At 43.7% G+C, this 14,030-nt stretch overlaps 53 non-coding genes and 9 pseudogenes across 53 annotated transcripts; all 62 read left to right on the forward strand.

The window, feature by feature from the left end:
- The first annotated feature begins 38 nt into the window (after positions 1 to 38).
- Positions 39 to 157, forward strand: LOC131733322 (5S ribosomal RNA). Its single transcript, XR_009326225.1, has one exon. It is a non-coding gene; the product is annotated as a 5S ribosomal RNA (ribosomal RNA).
- A 114-nt stretch (positions 158 to 271) lies between these two features.
- On the forward strand, positions 272 to 390 carry LOC131733223 (5S ribosomal RNA). Its single transcript, XR_009326128.1, has one exon. It is a non-coding gene; the product is annotated as a 5S ribosomal RNA (ribosomal RNA).
- A 100-nt stretch (positions 391 to 490) lies between these two features.
- LOC131733224 (5S ribosomal RNA) lies at positions 491 to 609 on the forward strand. The gene has a single exon (XR_009326129.1). It is a non-coding gene; the product is annotated as a 5S ribosomal RNA (ribosomal RNA).
- A 100-nt stretch (positions 610 to 709) lies between these two features.
- Positions 710 to 828, forward strand: LOC131733225 (5S ribosomal RNA). Its single transcript, XR_009326130.1, has one exon. It is a non-coding gene; the product is annotated as a 5S ribosomal RNA (ribosomal RNA).
- A 114-nt stretch (positions 829 to 942) lies between these two features.
- On the forward strand, positions 943 to 1,061 carry LOC131733317 (5S ribosomal RNA). The gene has a single exon (XR_009326220.1). It is a non-coding gene; the product is annotated as a 5S ribosomal RNA (ribosomal RNA).
- A 114-nt stretch (positions 1,062 to 1,175) lies between these two features.
- Positions 1,176 to 1,294, forward strand: LOC131733226 (5S ribosomal RNA). The gene has a single exon (XR_009326131.1). It is a non-coding gene; the product is annotated as a 5S ribosomal RNA (ribosomal RNA).
- A 114-nt stretch (positions 1,295 to 1,408) lies between these two features.
- On the forward strand, positions 1,409 to 1,527 carry LOC131733350 (5S ribosomal RNA). Its single transcript, XR_009326253.1, has one exon. It is a non-coding gene; the product is annotated as a 5S ribosomal RNA (ribosomal RNA).
- A 100-nt stretch (positions 1,528 to 1,627) lies between these two features.
- LOC131733385 (5S ribosomal RNA) lies at positions 1,628 to 1,746 on the forward strand (annotated as a pseudogene).
- A 114-nt stretch (positions 1,747 to 1,860) lies between these two features.
- LOC131733227 (5S ribosomal RNA) lies at positions 1,861 to 1,979 on the forward strand. The gene has a single exon (XR_009326132.1). It is a non-coding gene; the product is annotated as a 5S ribosomal RNA (ribosomal RNA).
- A 100-nt stretch (positions 1,980 to 2,079) lies between these two features.
- LOC131733228 (5S ribosomal RNA) lies at positions 2,080 to 2,198 on the forward strand. Its single transcript, XR_009326133.1, has one exon. It is a non-coding gene; the product is annotated as a 5S ribosomal RNA (ribosomal RNA).
- Positions 2,199 to 2,298: 100 nt separating this feature from the next.
- On the forward strand, positions 2,299 to 2,417 carry LOC131733230 (5S ribosomal RNA). The gene has a single exon (XR_009326135.1). It is a non-coding gene; the product is annotated as a 5S ribosomal RNA (ribosomal RNA).
- Positions 2,418 to 2,531: 114 nt separating this feature from the next.
- Positions 2,532 to 2,650, forward strand: LOC131733346 (5S ribosomal RNA). The gene has a single exon (XR_009326249.1). It is a non-coding gene; the product is annotated as a 5S ribosomal RNA (ribosomal RNA).
- A 114-nt stretch (positions 2,651 to 2,764) lies between these two features.
- Positions 2,765 to 2,883, forward strand: LOC131733373 (5S ribosomal RNA; annotated as a pseudogene).
- Positions 2,884 to 2,997: 114 nt separating this feature from the next.
- On the forward strand, positions 2,998 to 3,116 carry LOC131733231 (5S ribosomal RNA). Its single transcript, XR_009326136.1, has one exon. It is a non-coding gene; the product is annotated as a 5S ribosomal RNA (ribosomal RNA).
- A 100-nt stretch (positions 3,117 to 3,216) lies between these two features.
- On the forward strand, positions 3,217 to 3,345 carry LOC131733371 (5S ribosomal RNA; annotated as a pseudogene).
- Positions 3,346 to 3,445: 100 nt separating this feature from the next.
- Positions 3,446 to 3,564, forward strand: LOC131733232 (5S ribosomal RNA). Its single transcript, XR_009326137.1, has one exon. It is a non-coding gene; the product is annotated as a 5S ribosomal RNA (ribosomal RNA).
- A 114-nt stretch (positions 3,565 to 3,678) lies between these two features.
- Positions 3,679 to 3,797, forward strand: LOC131733233 (5S ribosomal RNA). Its single transcript, XR_009326138.1, has one exon. It is a non-coding gene; the product is annotated as a 5S ribosomal RNA (ribosomal RNA).
- Positions 3,798 to 3,897: 100 nt separating this feature from the next.
- On the forward strand, positions 3,898 to 4,016 carry LOC131733234 (5S ribosomal RNA). Its single transcript, XR_009326139.1, has one exon. It is a non-coding gene; the product is annotated as a 5S ribosomal RNA (ribosomal RNA).
- A 114-nt stretch (positions 4,017 to 4,130) lies between these two features.
- Positions 4,131 to 4,249, forward strand: LOC131733235 (5S ribosomal RNA). Its single transcript, XR_009326140.1, has one exon. It is a non-coding gene; the product is annotated as a 5S ribosomal RNA (ribosomal RNA).
- A 114-nt stretch (positions 4,250 to 4,363) lies between these two features.
- LOC131733236 (5S ribosomal RNA) lies at positions 4,364 to 4,482 on the forward strand. The gene has a single exon (XR_009326141.1). It is a non-coding gene; the product is annotated as a 5S ribosomal RNA (ribosomal RNA).
- A 114-nt stretch (positions 4,483 to 4,596) lies between these two features.
- LOC131733237 (5S ribosomal RNA) lies at positions 4,597 to 4,715 on the forward strand. The gene has a single exon (XR_009326142.1). It is a non-coding gene; the product is annotated as a 5S ribosomal RNA (ribosomal RNA).
- Positions 4,716 to 4,829: 114 nt separating this feature from the next.
- On the forward strand, positions 4,830 to 4,938 carry LOC131733396 (5S ribosomal RNA; annotated as a pseudogene).
- Positions 4,939 to 5,052: 114 nt separating this feature from the next.
- LOC131733238 (5S ribosomal RNA) lies at positions 5,053 to 5,171 on the forward strand. Its single transcript, XR_009326143.1, has one exon. It is a non-coding gene; the product is annotated as a 5S ribosomal RNA (ribosomal RNA).
- A 100-nt stretch (positions 5,172 to 5,271) lies between these two features.
- On the forward strand, positions 5,272 to 5,390 carry LOC131733425 (5S ribosomal RNA). Its single transcript, XR_009326289.1, has one exon. It is a non-coding gene; the product is annotated as a 5S ribosomal RNA (ribosomal RNA).
- A 114-nt stretch (positions 5,391 to 5,504) lies between these two features.
- On the forward strand, positions 5,505 to 5,613 carry LOC131733398 (5S ribosomal RNA; annotated as a pseudogene).
- A 100-nt stretch (positions 5,614 to 5,713) lies between these two features.
- LOC131733239 (5S ribosomal RNA) lies at positions 5,714 to 5,832 on the forward strand. The gene has a single exon (XR_009326144.1). It is a non-coding gene; the product is annotated as a 5S ribosomal RNA (ribosomal RNA).
- A 101-nt stretch (positions 5,833 to 5,933) lies between these two features.
- Positions 5,934 to 6,052, forward strand: LOC131733241 (5S ribosomal RNA). Its single transcript, XR_009326146.1, has one exon. It is a non-coding gene; the product is annotated as a 5S ribosomal RNA (ribosomal RNA).
- A 114-nt stretch (positions 6,053 to 6,166) lies between these two features.
- On the forward strand, positions 6,167 to 6,285 carry LOC131733382 (5S ribosomal RNA; annotated as a pseudogene).
- A 114-nt stretch (positions 6,286 to 6,399) lies between these two features.
- LOC131733341 (5S ribosomal RNA) lies at positions 6,400 to 6,518 on the forward strand. The gene has a single exon (XR_009326244.1). It is a non-coding gene; the product is annotated as a 5S ribosomal RNA (ribosomal RNA).
- A 100-nt stretch (positions 6,519 to 6,618) lies between these two features.
- On the forward strand, positions 6,619 to 6,738 carry LOC131733363 (5S ribosomal RNA). Its single transcript, XR_009326266.1, has one exon. It is a non-coding gene; the product is annotated as a 5S ribosomal RNA (ribosomal RNA).
- Positions 6,739 to 6,838: 100 nt separating this feature from the next.
- LOC131733412 (5S ribosomal RNA) lies at positions 6,839 to 6,970 on the forward strand (annotated as a pseudogene).
- A 101-nt stretch (positions 6,971 to 7,071) lies between these two features.
- Positions 7,072 to 7,190, forward strand: LOC131733242 (5S ribosomal RNA). The gene has a single exon (XR_009326147.1). It is a non-coding gene; the product is annotated as a 5S ribosomal RNA (ribosomal RNA).
- A 101-nt stretch (positions 7,191 to 7,291) lies between these two features.
- Positions 7,292 to 7,410, forward strand: LOC131733302 (5S ribosomal RNA). Its single transcript, XR_009326206.1, has one exon. It is a non-coding gene; the product is annotated as a 5S ribosomal RNA (ribosomal RNA).
- A 114-nt stretch (positions 7,411 to 7,524) lies between these two features.
- On the forward strand, positions 7,525 to 7,633 carry LOC131733407 (5S ribosomal RNA; annotated as a pseudogene).
- Positions 7,634 to 7,733: 100 nt separating this feature from the next.
- LOC131733243 (5S ribosomal RNA) lies at positions 7,734 to 7,852 on the forward strand. Its single transcript, XR_009326148.1, has one exon. It is a non-coding gene; the product is annotated as a 5S ribosomal RNA (ribosomal RNA).
- A 114-nt stretch (positions 7,853 to 7,966) lies between these two features.
- Positions 7,967 to 8,085, forward strand: LOC131733318 (5S ribosomal RNA). The gene has a single exon (XR_009326221.1). It is a non-coding gene; the product is annotated as a 5S ribosomal RNA (ribosomal RNA).
- A 114-nt stretch (positions 8,086 to 8,199) lies between these two features.
- On the forward strand, positions 8,200 to 8,318 carry LOC131733244 (5S ribosomal RNA). The gene has a single exon (XR_009326149.1). It is a non-coding gene; the product is annotated as a 5S ribosomal RNA (ribosomal RNA).
- Positions 8,319 to 8,432: 114 nt separating this feature from the next.
- LOC131733245 (5S ribosomal RNA) lies at positions 8,433 to 8,551 on the forward strand. The gene has a single exon (XR_009326150.1). It is a non-coding gene; the product is annotated as a 5S ribosomal RNA (ribosomal RNA).
- Positions 8,552 to 8,665: 114 nt separating this feature from the next.
- LOC131733351 (5S ribosomal RNA) lies at positions 8,666 to 8,784 on the forward strand. The gene has a single exon (XR_009326254.1). It is a non-coding gene; the product is annotated as a 5S ribosomal RNA (ribosomal RNA).
- A 114-nt stretch (positions 8,785 to 8,898) lies between these two features.
- LOC131733246 (5S ribosomal RNA) lies at positions 8,899 to 9,017 on the forward strand. The gene has a single exon (XR_009326151.1). It is a non-coding gene; the product is annotated as a 5S ribosomal RNA (ribosomal RNA).
- Positions 9,018 to 9,131: 114 nt separating this feature from the next.
- On the forward strand, positions 9,132 to 9,250 carry LOC131733247 (5S ribosomal RNA). Its single transcript, XR_009326152.1, has one exon. It is a non-coding gene; the product is annotated as a 5S ribosomal RNA (ribosomal RNA).
- A 100-nt stretch (positions 9,251 to 9,350) lies between these two features.
- LOC131733248 (5S ribosomal RNA) lies at positions 9,351 to 9,469 on the forward strand. The gene has a single exon (XR_009326153.1). It is a non-coding gene; the product is annotated as a 5S ribosomal RNA (ribosomal RNA).
- A 100-nt stretch (positions 9,470 to 9,569) lies between these two features.
- Positions 9,570 to 9,688, forward strand: LOC131733249 (5S ribosomal RNA). Its single transcript, XR_009326154.1, has one exon. It is a non-coding gene; the product is annotated as a 5S ribosomal RNA (ribosomal RNA).
- Positions 9,689 to 9,788: 100 nt separating this feature from the next.
- LOC131733250 (5S ribosomal RNA) lies at positions 9,789 to 9,907 on the forward strand. The gene has a single exon (XR_009326155.1). It is a non-coding gene; the product is annotated as a 5S ribosomal RNA (ribosomal RNA).
- A 100-nt stretch (positions 9,908 to 10,007) lies between these two features.
- Positions 10,008 to 10,126, forward strand: LOC131733252 (5S ribosomal RNA). The gene has a single exon (XR_009326157.1). It is a non-coding gene; the product is annotated as a 5S ribosomal RNA (ribosomal RNA).
- Positions 10,127 to 10,240: 114 nt separating this feature from the next.
- Positions 10,241 to 10,359, forward strand: LOC131733354 (5S ribosomal RNA). The gene has a single exon (XR_009326257.1). It is a non-coding gene; the product is annotated as a 5S ribosomal RNA (ribosomal RNA).
- Positions 10,360 to 10,473: 114 nt separating this feature from the next.
- LOC131733253 (5S ribosomal RNA) lies at positions 10,474 to 10,592 on the forward strand. The gene has a single exon (XR_009326158.1). It is a non-coding gene; the product is annotated as a 5S ribosomal RNA (ribosomal RNA).
- Positions 10,593 to 10,692: 100 nt separating this feature from the next.
- Positions 10,693 to 10,811, forward strand: LOC131733370 (5S ribosomal RNA; annotated as a pseudogene).
- A 94-nt stretch (positions 10,812 to 10,905) lies between these two features.
- On the forward strand, positions 10,906 to 11,024 carry LOC131733333 (5S ribosomal RNA). The gene has a single exon (XR_009326236.1). It is a non-coding gene; the product is annotated as a 5S ribosomal RNA (ribosomal RNA).
- Positions 11,025 to 11,124: 100 nt separating this feature from the next.
- Positions 11,125 to 11,243, forward strand: LOC131733254 (5S ribosomal RNA). Its single transcript, XR_009326159.1, has one exon. It is a non-coding gene; the product is annotated as a 5S ribosomal RNA (ribosomal RNA).
- Positions 11,244 to 11,357: 114 nt separating this feature from the next.
- Positions 11,358 to 11,476, forward strand: LOC131733255 (5S ribosomal RNA). The gene has a single exon (XR_009326160.1). It is a non-coding gene; the product is annotated as a 5S ribosomal RNA (ribosomal RNA).
- A 100-nt stretch (positions 11,477 to 11,576) lies between these two features.
- LOC131733332 (5S ribosomal RNA) lies at positions 11,577 to 11,695 on the forward strand. Its single transcript, XR_009326235.1, has one exon. It is a non-coding gene; the product is annotated as a 5S ribosomal RNA (ribosomal RNA).
- Positions 11,696 to 11,809: 114 nt separating this feature from the next.
- On the forward strand, positions 11,810 to 11,928 carry LOC131733256 (5S ribosomal RNA). Its single transcript, XR_009326161.1, has one exon. It is a non-coding gene; the product is annotated as a 5S ribosomal RNA (ribosomal RNA).
- Positions 11,929 to 12,028: 100 nt separating this feature from the next.
- On the forward strand, positions 12,029 to 12,147 carry LOC131733257 (5S ribosomal RNA). The gene has a single exon (XR_009326162.1). It is a non-coding gene; the product is annotated as a 5S ribosomal RNA (ribosomal RNA).
- A 114-nt stretch (positions 12,148 to 12,261) lies between these two features.
- On the forward strand, positions 12,262 to 12,380 carry LOC131733349 (5S ribosomal RNA). The gene has a single exon (XR_009326252.1). It is a non-coding gene; the product is annotated as a 5S ribosomal RNA (ribosomal RNA).
- A 100-nt stretch (positions 12,381 to 12,480) lies between these two features.
- On the forward strand, positions 12,481 to 12,599 carry LOC131733258 (5S ribosomal RNA). The gene has a single exon (XR_009326163.1). It is a non-coding gene; the product is annotated as a 5S ribosomal RNA (ribosomal RNA).
- Positions 12,600 to 12,713: 114 nt separating this feature from the next.
- On the forward strand, positions 12,714 to 12,832 carry LOC131733361 (5S ribosomal RNA). The gene has a single exon (XR_009326264.1). It is a non-coding gene; the product is annotated as a 5S ribosomal RNA (ribosomal RNA).
- Positions 12,833 to 12,932: 100 nt separating this feature from the next.
- Positions 12,933 to 13,051, forward strand: LOC131733311 (5S ribosomal RNA). The gene has a single exon (XR_009326215.1). It is a non-coding gene; the product is annotated as a 5S ribosomal RNA (ribosomal RNA).
- A 114-nt stretch (positions 13,052 to 13,165) lies between these two features.
- Positions 13,166 to 13,284, forward strand: LOC131733259 (5S ribosomal RNA). The gene has a single exon (XR_009326164.1). It is a non-coding gene; the product is annotated as a 5S ribosomal RNA (ribosomal RNA).
- Positions 13,285 to 13,398: 114 nt separating this feature from the next.
- Positions 13,399 to 13,517, forward strand: LOC131733260 (5S ribosomal RNA). Its single transcript, XR_009326165.1, has one exon. It is a non-coding gene; the product is annotated as a 5S ribosomal RNA (ribosomal RNA).
- Positions 13,518 to 13,617: 100 nt separating this feature from the next.
- On the forward strand, positions 13,618 to 13,736 carry LOC131733326 (5S ribosomal RNA). The gene has a single exon (XR_009326229.1). It is a non-coding gene; the product is annotated as a 5S ribosomal RNA (ribosomal RNA).
- A 100-nt stretch (positions 13,737 to 13,836) lies between these two features.
- LOC131733319 (5S ribosomal RNA) lies at positions 13,837 to 13,955 on the forward strand. Its single transcript, XR_009326222.1, has one exon. It is a non-coding gene; the product is annotated as a 5S ribosomal RNA (ribosomal RNA).
- The last annotated feature ends 75 nt before the right edge of the window (positions 13,956 to 14,030 follow it).

The following is a 14,030-nucleotide window of genomic DNA, read 5'->3' on the forward strand; positions in this document are numbered from 1 at the left end:
TCACTAAACATAAAAGTCTTGAAAGCAGAAATGCAATCGCCTGCGGCCACACCACCTTGAATAAGCCTGATCTCGTCTGATCTCAGAAGCCAAGCAATGTTGGGCTTGGTTAGTACTTGGATGGGAGACCACCTGGGAATATCAAGTGCTGCAGGCATTACATTTTTGTAATTACATTTTACAATTGAAATGTGTGGAGGACAAAAGGAAATTTTGGAGGAATCACCCCCAGCTCACTAAACATAAAAGTCATGAAAGCAGAAATGCAATCGCCTGCGGCCACACCACCTTGAATAAGCCTGATCTCGTCTGATCTCAGAAGCTAAGCAATGTTGGGCTTGGTTAGTACTTGGATGGGAGACCACCTGGGAATATCAAGTGCTGCAGGCATTACATTTTACAATTGAAATGTGTGGATTACAAAAGGAAATTTTGGAGGAATCACCCCCAGCTCACTAAACATAAAAGTCATGAAAGCAGAAATGCAATCGCCTGCGGCCACACCACCTTGAATAAGCCTGATCTCGTCTGATCTCAGAAGCTAAGCAATGTTGGGCTTGGTTAGTACTTGGATGGGAGACCACCTGGGAATATCAAGTGCTGCAGGCATTACATTTTACAATTGAAATGTGTGGAGGACAAAAAGAAATTTTGGAGGAATCACCCCCAGCTCACTAAACATAAAAGTCATGAAAGCAGAAATGCAATCGCCTGCGGCCACACCACCTTGAATAAGCCTGATCTCGTCTGATCTCAGAAGCTAAGCAATGTTGGGCTTGGTTAGTACTTGGATGGGAGACCACCTGGGAATATCAAGTGCTGCAGGCATTACATTTTTGTAATTACATTTTACAATTGAAATGTGTGGAGGACAAAAGGAAATTTTGGAGGAATCACCCCCAGCTCACTAAACATAAAAGTCATGAAAGCAGAAATGCAATCGCCTGCGGCCACACCACCTTGAATAAGCCTGATCTCGTCTGATCTCAGAAGCTAAGCAATGTTGGGCTTGGTTAGTACTTGGATGGGAGACCACCTGGGAATATCAAGTGCTGCAGTCATTACGTTTTTGTAATTACATTTTACAATTGAAATGTGTGGAGGACAAAAGGAAATTTTGGAGGAATCACCCCCAGCTCACTAAACATAAAAGTCATGAAAGCAGAAATGCAATCGCCTGCGGCCACACCACCTTGAATAAGCCTGATCTCGTCTGATCTCAGAAGCTAAGCAATGTTGGGCTTGGTTAGTACTTGGATGGGAGACCACCTGGGAATATCAAGTGCTGCAGGCATTACATTTTTGTAATTACATTTTACAATTGAAATGTGTGGAGGACAAAAGGAAATTTTGGAGGAATCACCCCCAGCTCACTAAACATAAAAGTCATGAAAGCAGAACAGCAATCGCCTGCGGCCACACCACCTTGAATAAGCCTGATCTCGTCTGATCTCAGAAGCTAAGCGATGTTGGGCTTGGTTAGTAGTTGGATGGGAGACCACCTGGGAATATCAAGTGCTGCAGGCATTATATTTTACAATTGAAATGTGTGGAGGACAAAAGGAAATTTTGGAGGAATCACCCCCAGCTCACTAAACATAAAAGTCATGAAAGCAGAAATGCAATCGCCTGCGGCCACACCACCTTGAATAAGCCTGATCTTGTCTTATCTCAGAAGCTAAGCAATGTTGGGCTTGGTTAGTACTTGGATGGGAGACCACCTGGGAATATCAAGTGCTGCAGGCATTACATTTTTGTAATTACATTTTACAATTGAAATGTGTGGAGGACAAAAGGAAATTTTGGAGGAATCACCCCCAGCTCACTAAACATAAAAGTCATGAAAGCAGAAATGCAATCGCCTGCGGCCACACCACCTTGAATAAGCCTGATCTCGTCTGATCTCAGAAGCTAAGCAATGTTGGGCTTGGTTAGTACTTGGATGGGAGACCACCTGGGAATATCAAGTGCTGCAGGCATTACATTTTACAATTGAAATGTGTGGAGGACAAAAGGAAATTTTGGAGGAATCACCCCCAGCTCACTAAACATAAAAGTCATGAAAGCAGAAATGCAATCGCCTGCGGCCACACCACCTTGAATAAGCCTGATCTCGTCTGATCTCAGAAGCTAAGCAATGTTGGGCTTGGTTAGTACTTGGATGGGAGACCACCTGGGAATATCAAGTGCTGCAGGCATTACATTTTACAATTGAAATGTGTGGAGGACAAAAGGAAATTTTGGAGGAATCACCCCCAGCTCACTAAACATAAAAGTCATGAAAGCAGAACAGCAATCGCCTGCGGCCACACCACCTTGAATAAGCCTGATCTCGTCTGATCTCAGAAGCTAAGCAATGTTGGGCTTGGTTAGTACTTGGATGGGAGACCACCTGGGAATATCAAGTGCTGCAGGCATTACATTTTTGTAATTACATTTTACAATTGAAATGTGTGGAGGACAAAAGGAAATTTTGGAGGAATCACCCCCAGCTCACTAAACATAAAAGTCATGAAAGCAGAAATGCAATCGCCTGCGGCCACACCACCTTGAATAAGCCTGATCTCGTCTGATCTCCGAAGCTAAGCAATGTTGGGCTTGGTTAGTACTTGGATGGGAGACCACCTGGGAATATCAAGTGCTGCAGGCATTACATTTTTGTAATTACATTTTACAATAGAAATGTGTGGAGGACAAAAGGAAATTTTGGAGGAATCACCCCCAGCTCACTAAACATAAAAGTCATGAAAGCAGAAATGCAATCGCCTGCGGCCACACCACCTTGAATAAGCCTGGTCTCGTCTGATCTCAGAAGCTAAGCAATGTTGGGCTTGGTTAGTACTTGGATGGGAGACCACCTGGTAATATCAAGTGCTGCAGGCATTACATTTTTGTAATTACATTTTACAATTGAAATGTGTGGAGGACAAAAGGAAATTTTGGAGGAATCACCCCCAGCTCACTAAACATAAAAGTCATGAAAGCAGAAATGCAATCGCCTGCGGCCACACCACCTTGAATAAGCCTGATCTCGTCTGATCTCAGAAGCTAAGCAATGTTGGGCTTGGTTAGTACTTGGATGGGAGACCACCTGGGAATATCAAGTGCTGCAGGCATTACATTTTACAATTGAAATGTGTGGAGGACAAAAGGAAATTTTGGAGGAATCACCCCCAGCTCACTAAACATAAAAGTCATGAAAGCAGAAATGCAATCGCCTGCGGCCACACCACCTTGAATAAGCCTGATCTCGCCTGATCTCGTCTGATCTCAGAAGCTAAGCAATGTTGGGCTTGGTTAGTACTTGGATGGGAGACCACCTGGGAATATCAAGTGCTGCAGGCATTACATTTTACAATTGAAATGTGTGGAGGACAAAAGGAAATTTTGGAGGAATCACCCCCAGCTCACTAAACATAAAAGTCATGAAAGCAGAAATGCAATCGCCTGCGGCCACACCACCTTGAATAAGCCTGATCTCGTCTGATCTCAGAAGCTAAGCAATGTTGGGCTTGGTTAGTACTTGGATGGGAGACCACCTGGGAATATCAAGTGCTGCAGGCATTACATTTTTGTAATTACATTTTACAATTGAAATGTGTGGAGGACAAAAGGAAATTTTGGAGGAATCACCCCCAGCTCACTAAACATAAAAGTCATGAAAGCAGAAATGCAATCGCCTGCGGCCACACCACCTTGAATAAGCCTGATCTCGTCTGATCTCAGAAGCTAAGCAATGTTGGGCTTGGTTAGTACTTGGATGGGAGACCACCTGGGAATATCAAGTGCTGCAGGCATTACATTTTACAATTGAAATGTGTGGAGGACAAAAGGAAATTTTGGAGGAATCACCCCCAGCTCACTAAACATAAAAGTCATGAAAGCAGAAATGCAATCGCCTGCGGCCACACCACCTTGAATAAGCCTGATCTCGTCTGATCTCAGAAGCTAAGCAATGTTGGGCTTGGTTAGTACTTGGATGGGAGACCACCTGGGAATATCAAGTGCTGCAGGCATTACATTTTTGTCATTACATTTTACAATAGAAATGTGTGGAGGACAAAAGGAAATTTTGGAGGAATCACCCCCAGCTCACTAAACATAAAAGTCATGAAAGCAGAAATGCAATCGCCTGCGGCCACACCACCTTGAATAAGCCTGATCTCGTCTGATCTCAGAAGCTAAGCAATGTTGGGCTTGGTTAGTACTTGGATGGGAGACCACCTGGGAATATCAAGTGCTGCAGGCATTACATTTTTGTAATTACATTTTACAATTGAAATGTGTGGAGGACAAAAGGAAATTTTGGAGGAATCACCCCCAGCTCACTAAACATAAAAGTCATGAAAGCAGAAATGCAATCGCCTGCGGCCACACCACCTTGAATAAGCCTGATCTCGTCTGATCTCAGAAGCTAAGCAATGTTGGGCTTGGTTAGTACTTGGATGGGAGACCACCTGGGAATATCAAGTGCTGCAGGCATTACATTTTTGTAATTACATTTTACAATTGAAATGTGTGGAGGACAAAAGGAAATTTTGGAGGAATCACCCCCAGCTCACTAAACATAAAAGTCATGAAAGCAGAAATGCAATCGCCTGCGGCCACACCACCTTGAATAAGCCTGATCTCGTCTGATCTCAGAAGCTAAGCAATGTTGGGCTTGGTTAGTACTTGGATGGGAGACCACCTGGGAATATCAAGTGCTGCAGGCATTACATTTTTGTAATTACATTTTACAATTGAAATGTGTGGAGGACAAAAGGAAATTTTGGAGGAATCACCCCCAGCTCACTAAACATAAAAGTCATGAAAGCAGAAATGCAATCGCCTGCGGCCACACCACCTTGAATAAGCCTGATCTCAGAAGCTAAGCAATGTTGGGCTTGGTTAGTACTTGGATGGGAGACCACCTGGGAATATCAAGTGCTGCAGGCATTACATTTTTGTCATTACATTTTACAATTGAAATGTGTGGAGGACAAAAGGAAATTTTGGAGGAATCACCCCCAGCTCACTAAACATAAAAGTCATGAAAGCAGAAATGCAATCGCCTGCGGCCACACCACCTTGAATAAGCCTGATCTCGTCTGATCTCAGAAGCTAAGCAATGTTGGGCTTGGTTAGTACTTGGATGGGAGACCACCTGGGAATATCAAGTGCTGCAGGCATTACATTTTACAATTGAAATGTGTGGAGGACAAAAGGAAATTTTGGAGGAATCACCCCCAGCTCACTAAACATAAAAGTCATGAAAGCAGAAATGCAATCGCCTGCGGCCACACCACCTTGAATAAGCCTGATCTCATCTGATCTCAGAAGCTAAGCAATGTTGGGCTTGGTTAGTACTTGGATGGGAGACCACCTGGGAATATCAAGTGCTGCAGGCATTACATTTTTGTAATTACATTTTACATTTGAAATGTGTGGAGGACAAAAGGAAATTTTGGAGGAATCACCCCCAGCTCACTAAACATAAAAGTCATGAAAGCAGAAATGCAATCGCCTGCGGCCACACCACCTTGAATAAGCCTGATCTCAGAAGCTAAGCAATGTTGGGCTTGGTTAGTACTTGGATGGGAGACCACCTGGGAATATCAAGTGCTGCAGGCATTACATTTTACAATTGAAATGTGTGGAGGACAAAAGGAAATTTGGGAGGAATCACCCCCAGCTCACTAAACATAAAAGTCATGAAAGCAGAAATGCAATCGCCTGCGGCCACACCACCTTGAATAAGCCTGATCTCGTCTGATCTCAGAAGCTAAGCAATGTTGGGCTTGGTTAGTACTTGGATGGGAGACCACCTGGGAATATCAAGTGCTGCAGGCATTACATTTTACAATTGAAATGTGTGGAGGACAAAAGGAAATTTTGGAGGAATCACCCCCCAGCTCACTAAACATAAAAGTCATGAAAGCAGAAATGCAATCGCCTGCGGCCACACCACCTTGAATAAGCCTGATCTCGTCTGATCTCAGAAGCTAAGCAATGTTGGGCTTGGTTAGTACTTGGATGGGAGACCACCTGGGAATATCAAGTGCTGCAGGCATTACTTTTTAGTAATTACATTTTACAATTGAAATGTGTGGAGGACAAAAGGAAATTTTGGAGGAATCACCCCCAGCTCACTAAACATAAAAGTCATGAAAGCAGAAATGCAATCGCATGCGGCCACACCACCTTGAATAAGCCTGATCTCGTCTGATCTCAGAAGCTAAGCAATGTTGGGCTTGGTTAGTACTTGGATGGGAGACCACCTGGCAATATCAAGTGCTGCAGGCATTACATTTTTGTAATTACATTTTACAATTGAAATGTGTGGAGGACAAAAGGAAATTTTGGAGGAATCACCCCCAGCTCACTAAACATAAAAGTCATGAAAGCAGAAATGCAATCGCCTGCGGCCACACCACCTTGAATAAGCCTGATCTCGTCTGATCTCAGAAGCTAAGCAATGTTGGGCTTGGTTAGTACTTGGATGGGAGACCACCTGGGAATATCAAGTGCTGCAGGAATTACATTTTACAATTGAAATGTGTGGAGGACAAAAGGAAATTTTGGAGGAATCACCCCCAGCTCACTAAACATAAAAGTCATGAAAGCAGAAATGCAATCGCCTGCGGCCCACACCACCTTGAATAAGCCTGATCTCGTCTGATCTCAGAAGCTAAGCAATGTTGGGCTTGGTTAGTACTTGGATGGGAGACCACCTGGGAATATCAAGTGCTGCAGGCATTACATTTTACAATTGAAATGTGTGGAGGACAAAAGGAAATTTTGGAGGAATCACCCCCAGCTCACTAAACATAAAAGTCATGAAAGCAGAAATGCAATTGCCTCCCGGCCACACCACCTTGAATAAGGCCTGATCTCGCCTGATCTCGTCTGATCTCAGAAGCTAAGCAATGTTGGGCTTGGTTAGTACTTGGATGGGAGACCACCTGGGAATAATCAAGTGCTGCAGGCATTACATTTTACAATTGAAATGTGTGGAGGACAAAAGGAAATTTTGGAGGAATCACCCCCCAGCTCACTAAACATAAAAGTCATGAAAGCAGAAATGCAGTCGCCTGCGGCCACACCACCTTGAATAAGCCTGATCTCGTCTGATCTCAGAAGCTAAGCAATGTTGGGCTTGGTTAGTACTTGGATGGGAGACCACCTGGGAATATCAAGTGCTGCAGGCATTACATTTTACAATTGAAATGTGGTGGAGGACAAAAGGAAATTTTGGAGGAATCACCCCCAGCTCACTAAACATAAAAGTCATGAAAGCAGAAATGCAATCGCCTGCAGCCACACCACCTTGAATAAGCCTGATCTCGTCTGATCTCAGAAGCTAAGCAATGTTGGGCTTGGTTAGTACTTGGATGGGAGACCACCTGGGAATATCAAGTGCTGCAGGCATTACATTTTTGTAATTACATTTTACAATTGAAATGTGTGGAGGACAAAAGGAAATTTTGGAGGAATCACCCCCAGCTCACTAAACATAAAAGTCATGAAAGCAGAAATGCAATCCCCTGCGGCCACACCACCTTGAATAAGCCTGATCTCAGAAGCTAAGCAATGTTGGGCTTGGTTAGTACTTGGATGGGAGACCACCTGGGAATATCAAGTGCTGCAGGCATTACATTTTACAATTGAAATGTGTGGAGGACAAAAGGAAATTTTGGAGGAATCACCCCCAGCTCACTAAACATAAAAGTCATGAAAGCAGAAATGCAATCGCCTGCGGCCACACCACCTTGAATAAGCCTGATCTCGTCTGATCTCAGAAGCTAAGCAATGTTGGGCTTGGTTAGTACTTGGATGGGAGACCACCTGGGAATATCAAGTGCTGCAGGCATTACATTTTAGTAATTACATTTTACAATTGAAATGTGTGGAGGACAAAAGGAAATTTTGGAGGAATCACCCCCAGCTCACTAAACATAAAAGTCATGAAAGCAGAAATGCAATCGCCTGCGGCCACACCACCTTGAATAAGCCTGATCTCGTCTGATCTCAGAAGCTAAGCAATGTTGGGCTTGGTTAGTACTTGGATGGGAGACCACCTGGGAATATCAAGTGCTGCAGTCATTACATTTTTGTAATTACATTTTACAATTGAAATGTGTGGAGGACAAAAGGAAATTTTGGAGGAATCACCCCCAGCTCACTAAACATAAAAGTCATGAAAGCAGAAATGCAATCGCCTGCGGCCACACCACCTTGAATAAGCCTGATCTCGTCTGATCTCAGAAGCTAAGCAATGTTGGGCTTGGTTAGTACTTGGATGGGAGACCACCTGGGAATATCAAGTGCTGCAGGCATTACATTTTTGTAATTACATTTTACAATTGAAATGTGTGGAGGACAAAAGGAAATTTTGGAGGAATCACCCCCAGCTCACTAAACATAAAAGTCATGAAAGCAGAAATGCAATCGCCTGCGGCCACACCACCTTGAATAAGCCTGATCTCGTCTGATCTCAGAAGCTAAGCAATGTTGGGCTTGGTTAGTACTTGGATGGGAGACCACCTGGGAATATCAAGTGCTGCAGGCATTACATTTTTGTAATTACATTTTACAATTGAAATGTGTGGAGGACAAAAGGAAATTTTGGAGGAATCACCCCCAGCTCACTAAACATAAAAGTCATGAAAGCAGAACAGCAATCGCCTGCGGCCACACCACCTTGAATAAGCCTGATCTCGTCTGATCTCAGAAGCTAAGCGATGTTGGGCTTGGTTAGTAGTTGGATGGGAGACCACCTGGGAATATCAAGTGCTGCAGGCATTACATTTTAGTAATTACATTTTACAATTGAAATGTGTGGAGGACAAAAGGAAATTTTGGAGGAATCACCCCCAGCTCACTAAACATAAAAGTCATGAAAGCAGAAATGCAATCGCCTGCGGCCACACCACCTTGAATAAGCCTGATCTCGTCTGATCTCAGAAGCTAAGCAATGTTGGGCTTGGTTAGTACTTGGATGGGAGACCACCTGGGAATATCAAGTGCTGCAGGCATTACATTTTTGTAATTACATTTTACAATTGAAATGTGTGGAGGACAAAAGGAAATTTTGGAGGAATCACCCCCAGCTCACTAAACATAAAAGTCATGAAAGCAGAAATGCAATCGCCTGCGGCCACACCACCTTGAATAAGCCTGATCTCGTCTGATCTCAGAAGCTAAGCAATGTTGGGCTTGGTTAGTACTTGGATGGGAGACCACCTGGGAATATCAAGTGCTGCAGGCATTACATTTTACAATTGAAATGTGTGGAGGACAAAAGGAAATTTTGGAGGAATCACCCCCAGCTCACTAAACATAAAAGTCATGAAAGCAGAAATGCAATCGCCTGCGGCCACACCACCTTGAATAAGCCTGATCTCGTCTGATCTCAGAAGCTAAGCAATGTTGGGCTTGGTTAGTACTTGGATGGGAGACCACCTGGGAATATCAAGTGCTGCAGGCATTACATTTTACAATTGAAATGTGTGGAGGACAAAAGGAAATTTTGGAGGAATCACCCCCAGCTCACTAAACATAAAAGTCATGAAAGCAGAAATGCAATCGCCTGCGGCCACACCACCTTGAATAAGCCTGATCTCGTCTGATCTCAGAAGCTAAGCAATGTTGGGCTTGGTTAGTACTTGGATGGGAGACCACCTGGGAATATCAAGTGCTGCAGGCATTACATTTTACAATTGAAATGTGTGGAGGACAAAAGGAAATTTTGGAGGAATCACCCCCAGCTCACTAAACATAAAAGTCATGAAAGCAGAACAGCAATCGCCTGCGGCCACACCACCTTGAATAAGCCTGATCTCGTCTGATCTCAGAAGCTAAGCAATGTTGGGCTTGGTTAGTACTTGGATGGGAGACCACCTGGGAATATCAAGTGCTGCAGGCATTACATTTTACAATTGAAATGTGTGGAGGACAAAAGGAAATTTTGGAGGAATCACCCCCAGCTCACTAAACATAAAAGTCATGAAAGCAGAAATGCAATCGCCTGCGGCCACACCACCTTGAATAAGCCTGATCTCGTCTGATCTCAGAAGCTAAGCAATGTTGGGCTTGGTTAGTACTTGGATGGGAGACCACCTGGGAATATCAAGTGCTGCAGGCATTACATTTTTGTAATTACATTTTACAATTGAAATGTGTGGAGGACAAAAGGAAATTTTGGAGGAATCACCCCCAGCTCACTAAACATAAAAGTCATGAAAGCAGAAATGCAGTCGCCTGCGGCCACACCACCTTGAATAAGCCTGATCTCGTCTGATCTCAGAAGCTAAGCAATGTTGGCCTTGGTTAGTACTTGGATGGGAGACCACCTGGGAATATCAAGTGCTGCAGGCATTACATTTTTGTAATTACATTTTACAATTGAAATGTGTGGAGGACAAAAGGAAATTTTGGAGGAATCACCCCCAGCTCACTAAACATAAAAGTCATGAAAGCAGAAATGCAATCGCCTGCGGCCACACCACCTTGAATAAGCCTGATCTCGTCTGATCTCAGAAGCTAAGCAATGTTGGGCTTGGTTAGTACTTGGATGGGAGACCACCTGGGAATATCAAGTGCTGCAGGCATTACATTTTACAATTGAAATGTGTGGAGGACAAAAGGAAATTTTGGAGGAATCACCCCCAGCTCACTAAACATAAAAGTCATGAAAGCAGAAAAGCAGTCGCCTGCGGCCACACCACCTTGAATAAGCCTGATCTCGTCTGATCTCAGAAGCTAAGCAATGTTGGGCTTGGTTATTACTTGGATGGGAGATCACCTGGGAATATCAAGTGCTGCAGGCATTACATTTTACAATTGAAATGTGTGGAGGACAAAAGGAAATTTTGGAGGAATCACCCCCAGCTCACTAAACATAAAAGTAGCAGAAATGCAATCGCCTGCGGCCACACCACCTTGAATAAGCCTGATCTCGTCTGATCTCAGAAGCTAAGTAATGTTGGGCTTGGTTAGTACTTGGATGGGAGACCACCTGGGAACATCAAGTGCTGCAGGCATTACATTTTACAATTGAAATGTGTGGAGGACAAAAGGAAATTTTGGAGGAATCACCCCCAGCTCACTAAACATAAAAGTCATGAAAGCAGAAATGCAATCGCCTGCGGCCACACCACCTTGAATAAGCCTGATCTCGTCTGATCTCAGAAGCTAAGCAATGTTGGGCTTGGTTAGTACTTGGATGGGAGACCACCTGGGAATATCAAGTGCTGCAGGCATTACATTTTTGTAATTACATTTTACAATTGAAATGTGTGGAGGACAAAAGGAAATTTTGGAGGAATCACCCCCAGCTCACTAAACATAAAAGTCATGAAAGCAGAAATGCAATCGCCTGCGGCCACACCACCTTGAATAAGCCTGATCTCGTCTGATCTCAGAAGCTAAGCAATGTTGGGCTTGGTTAGTACTTGGATGGGAGACCACCTGGGAATATCAAGTGCTGCAGGCATTACATTTTACAATTGAAATGTGTGGAGGACAAAAGGAAATTTTGGAGGAATCACCCCCAGCTCACTAAACATAAAAGTCATGAAAGCAGAAATGCAATCGCCTGCGGCCACACCACCTTGAATAAGCCTGATCTCGTCTGATCTCAGAAGCTAAGCAATGTTGGGTTTGGTTAGTACTTGGATGGGAGACCACCTGGGAATATCAAGTGCTGCAGGCATTACATTTTTGTAATTACATTTTACAATTGAAATGTGTGGAGGACAAAAGGAAATTTTGGAGGAATCACCCCCAGCTCACTAAACATAAAAGTCATGAAAGCAGAAATGCAATCGCCTGCGGCCACACCACCTTGAATAAGCCTGATCTCGTCTGATCTCAGAAGCTAAGCAATGTTGGGCTTGGTTAGTACTTGGATGGGAGACCACCTGGGAATATCAAGTGCTGCAGGCATTACATTTTACAATTGAAATGTGTGGAGGACAAAAGGAAATTTTGGAGGAATCACCCCCAGCTCACTAAACATAAAAGTCATGAAAGCAGAAATGCAATCGCCTGCGGCCACACCACCTTGAATAAGCCTGATCTCGTCTGATCTCAGAAGCTAAGCAATGTTGGGCTTGGTTAGTACTTGGATGGGAGACCACCTGGGAATATCAAGTGCTGCAGGCATTACATTTTTGTAATTACATTTTACAATTGAAATGTGTGGAGGACAAAAGGAAATTTTGGAGGAATCACCCCCAGCTCACTAAACATAAAAGTCATGAAAGCAGAAATGCAAACGCCTGCGGCCACACCACCTTGAATAAGCATGATCTCGTCTGATCTCAGAAGCTAAGCAATGTTGGGCTTGGTTAGTACTTGGATGGGAGACCACCTGGGAATATCAAGTGCTGCAGGCATTACATTTTACAATTGAAATGTGTGGAGGACAAAAGGAAATTTTGGAGGAATCACCCCCAGCTCACTAAACATAAAAGTCATGAAAGCAGAAATGCAATCGCCTGCGGCCACACCACCTTGAATAAGCCTGATCTCGTCTGATCTCAGAAGCTAAGCAATGTTGGGCTTGGTTAGTACTTGGATGGGAGACCACCTGGGAATATCAAGTGCTGCAGGCATTACATTTTTGTAATTACATTTTACAATTGAAATGTGTGGAGGACAAAAGGAAATTTTGGAGGAATCACCCCCAGCTCACTAAACATAAAAGTCATGAAAGCAGAAATGCAATCGCCTGCGGCCACACCACCTTGAATAAGCCTGATCTCGTCTGATCCCAGAAGCTAAGCAATGTTGGGCTTGGTTAGTACTTGGATGGGAGACCACCTGGGAATATCAAGTGCTGCAGGCATTACATTTTACAATTGAAATGTGTGGAGGACAAAAGGAAATTTTGGAGGAATCACCCCCAGCTCACTAAACATAAAAGTCATGAAAGCAGAAATGCAATCGCTTGCGGCCACACCACCTTGAATAAGCCTGATCTCGTCTGATCTCAGAAGCTAAGCAATGTTGGGCTTGGTTAGTACTTGGATGGGAGACCACCTGGGAATATCAAGTGCTGCAGGCATTACATTTTTGTAATTACATTTTACAATTGAAATGTGTGGAGGACAAAAGGAAATTTTGGAGGAATCACCCCCAGCTCACTAAACATAAAAGTCATGAAAGCAGAAATGCAATCGCCTGCGGCCACACCACCTTGAATAAGCCTGATCTCGTCTGATCTCAGAAGCTAAGCAATGTTGGGCTTGGTTAGTACTTGGATGGGAGACCACCTGGGAATATCAAGTGCTGCAGGCATTACATTTTAGTAATTACAATTTACAATTGAAATGTGTGGAGGACAAAAGGAAATTTTGGAGGAATCACCCCCAGCTCACTAAACATAAAAGTCATGAAAGCAGAAATGCAATCGCCTGCGGCCACACCACCTTGAATAAGCCTGATCTCGTCTGATCTCAGAAGCTAAGCAATGTTGGGCTTGGTTAGTACTTGGATGGGAGACCACCTGGGAATATCAAGTGCTGCAGGCATTACATTTTACAATTGAAATGTGTGGAGGACAAAAGGAAATTTTGGAGGAATCACCCCCAGCTCACTAAACATAAAAGTCATGAAAGCAGAAATGCAATCGCCTGCGGCCACACCACCTTGAATAAGCCTGATCTCGTCTGATCTCAGAAGCTAAGTAATGTTGGGCTTGGTTAGTACTTGGATGGGAGACCACCTGGGAATATCAAGTGCTGCAGGCATTACATTTTACAATTGAAATGTGTGGAGGACAAAAGGAAATTTTGGAGGAATCACCCCCAGCTCACTAAACATAAAAGTCATGAAAGCAGAAATGCAATCGCCTGCGGCCACACCACCTTGAATAAGCCTGATCTCGTCTGATCTCAGAAGCTAAGCAATGTTGGGCTTGGTTAGTACTTGGATGGGAGACCACCTGGGAATATCAAGTGCTGCAGTCATTACATTTTTGTAATTACATTTTACAATTGAAATGTGTGGAGGACAAAAGGAAATTTTGGAGGAATCACCCCCAG

The sequence above is a fragment of the Acipenser ruthenus genome, unplaced genomic scaffold, assembly GCF_902713425.1.
Source record: "Acipenser ruthenus unplaced genomic scaffold, fAciRut3.2 maternal haplotype, whole genome shotgun sequence".
NCBI classification, from domain to species: Eukaryota; Metazoa; Chordata; class Actinopteri; order Acipenseriformes; family Acipenseridae; genus Acipenser; species Acipenser ruthenus.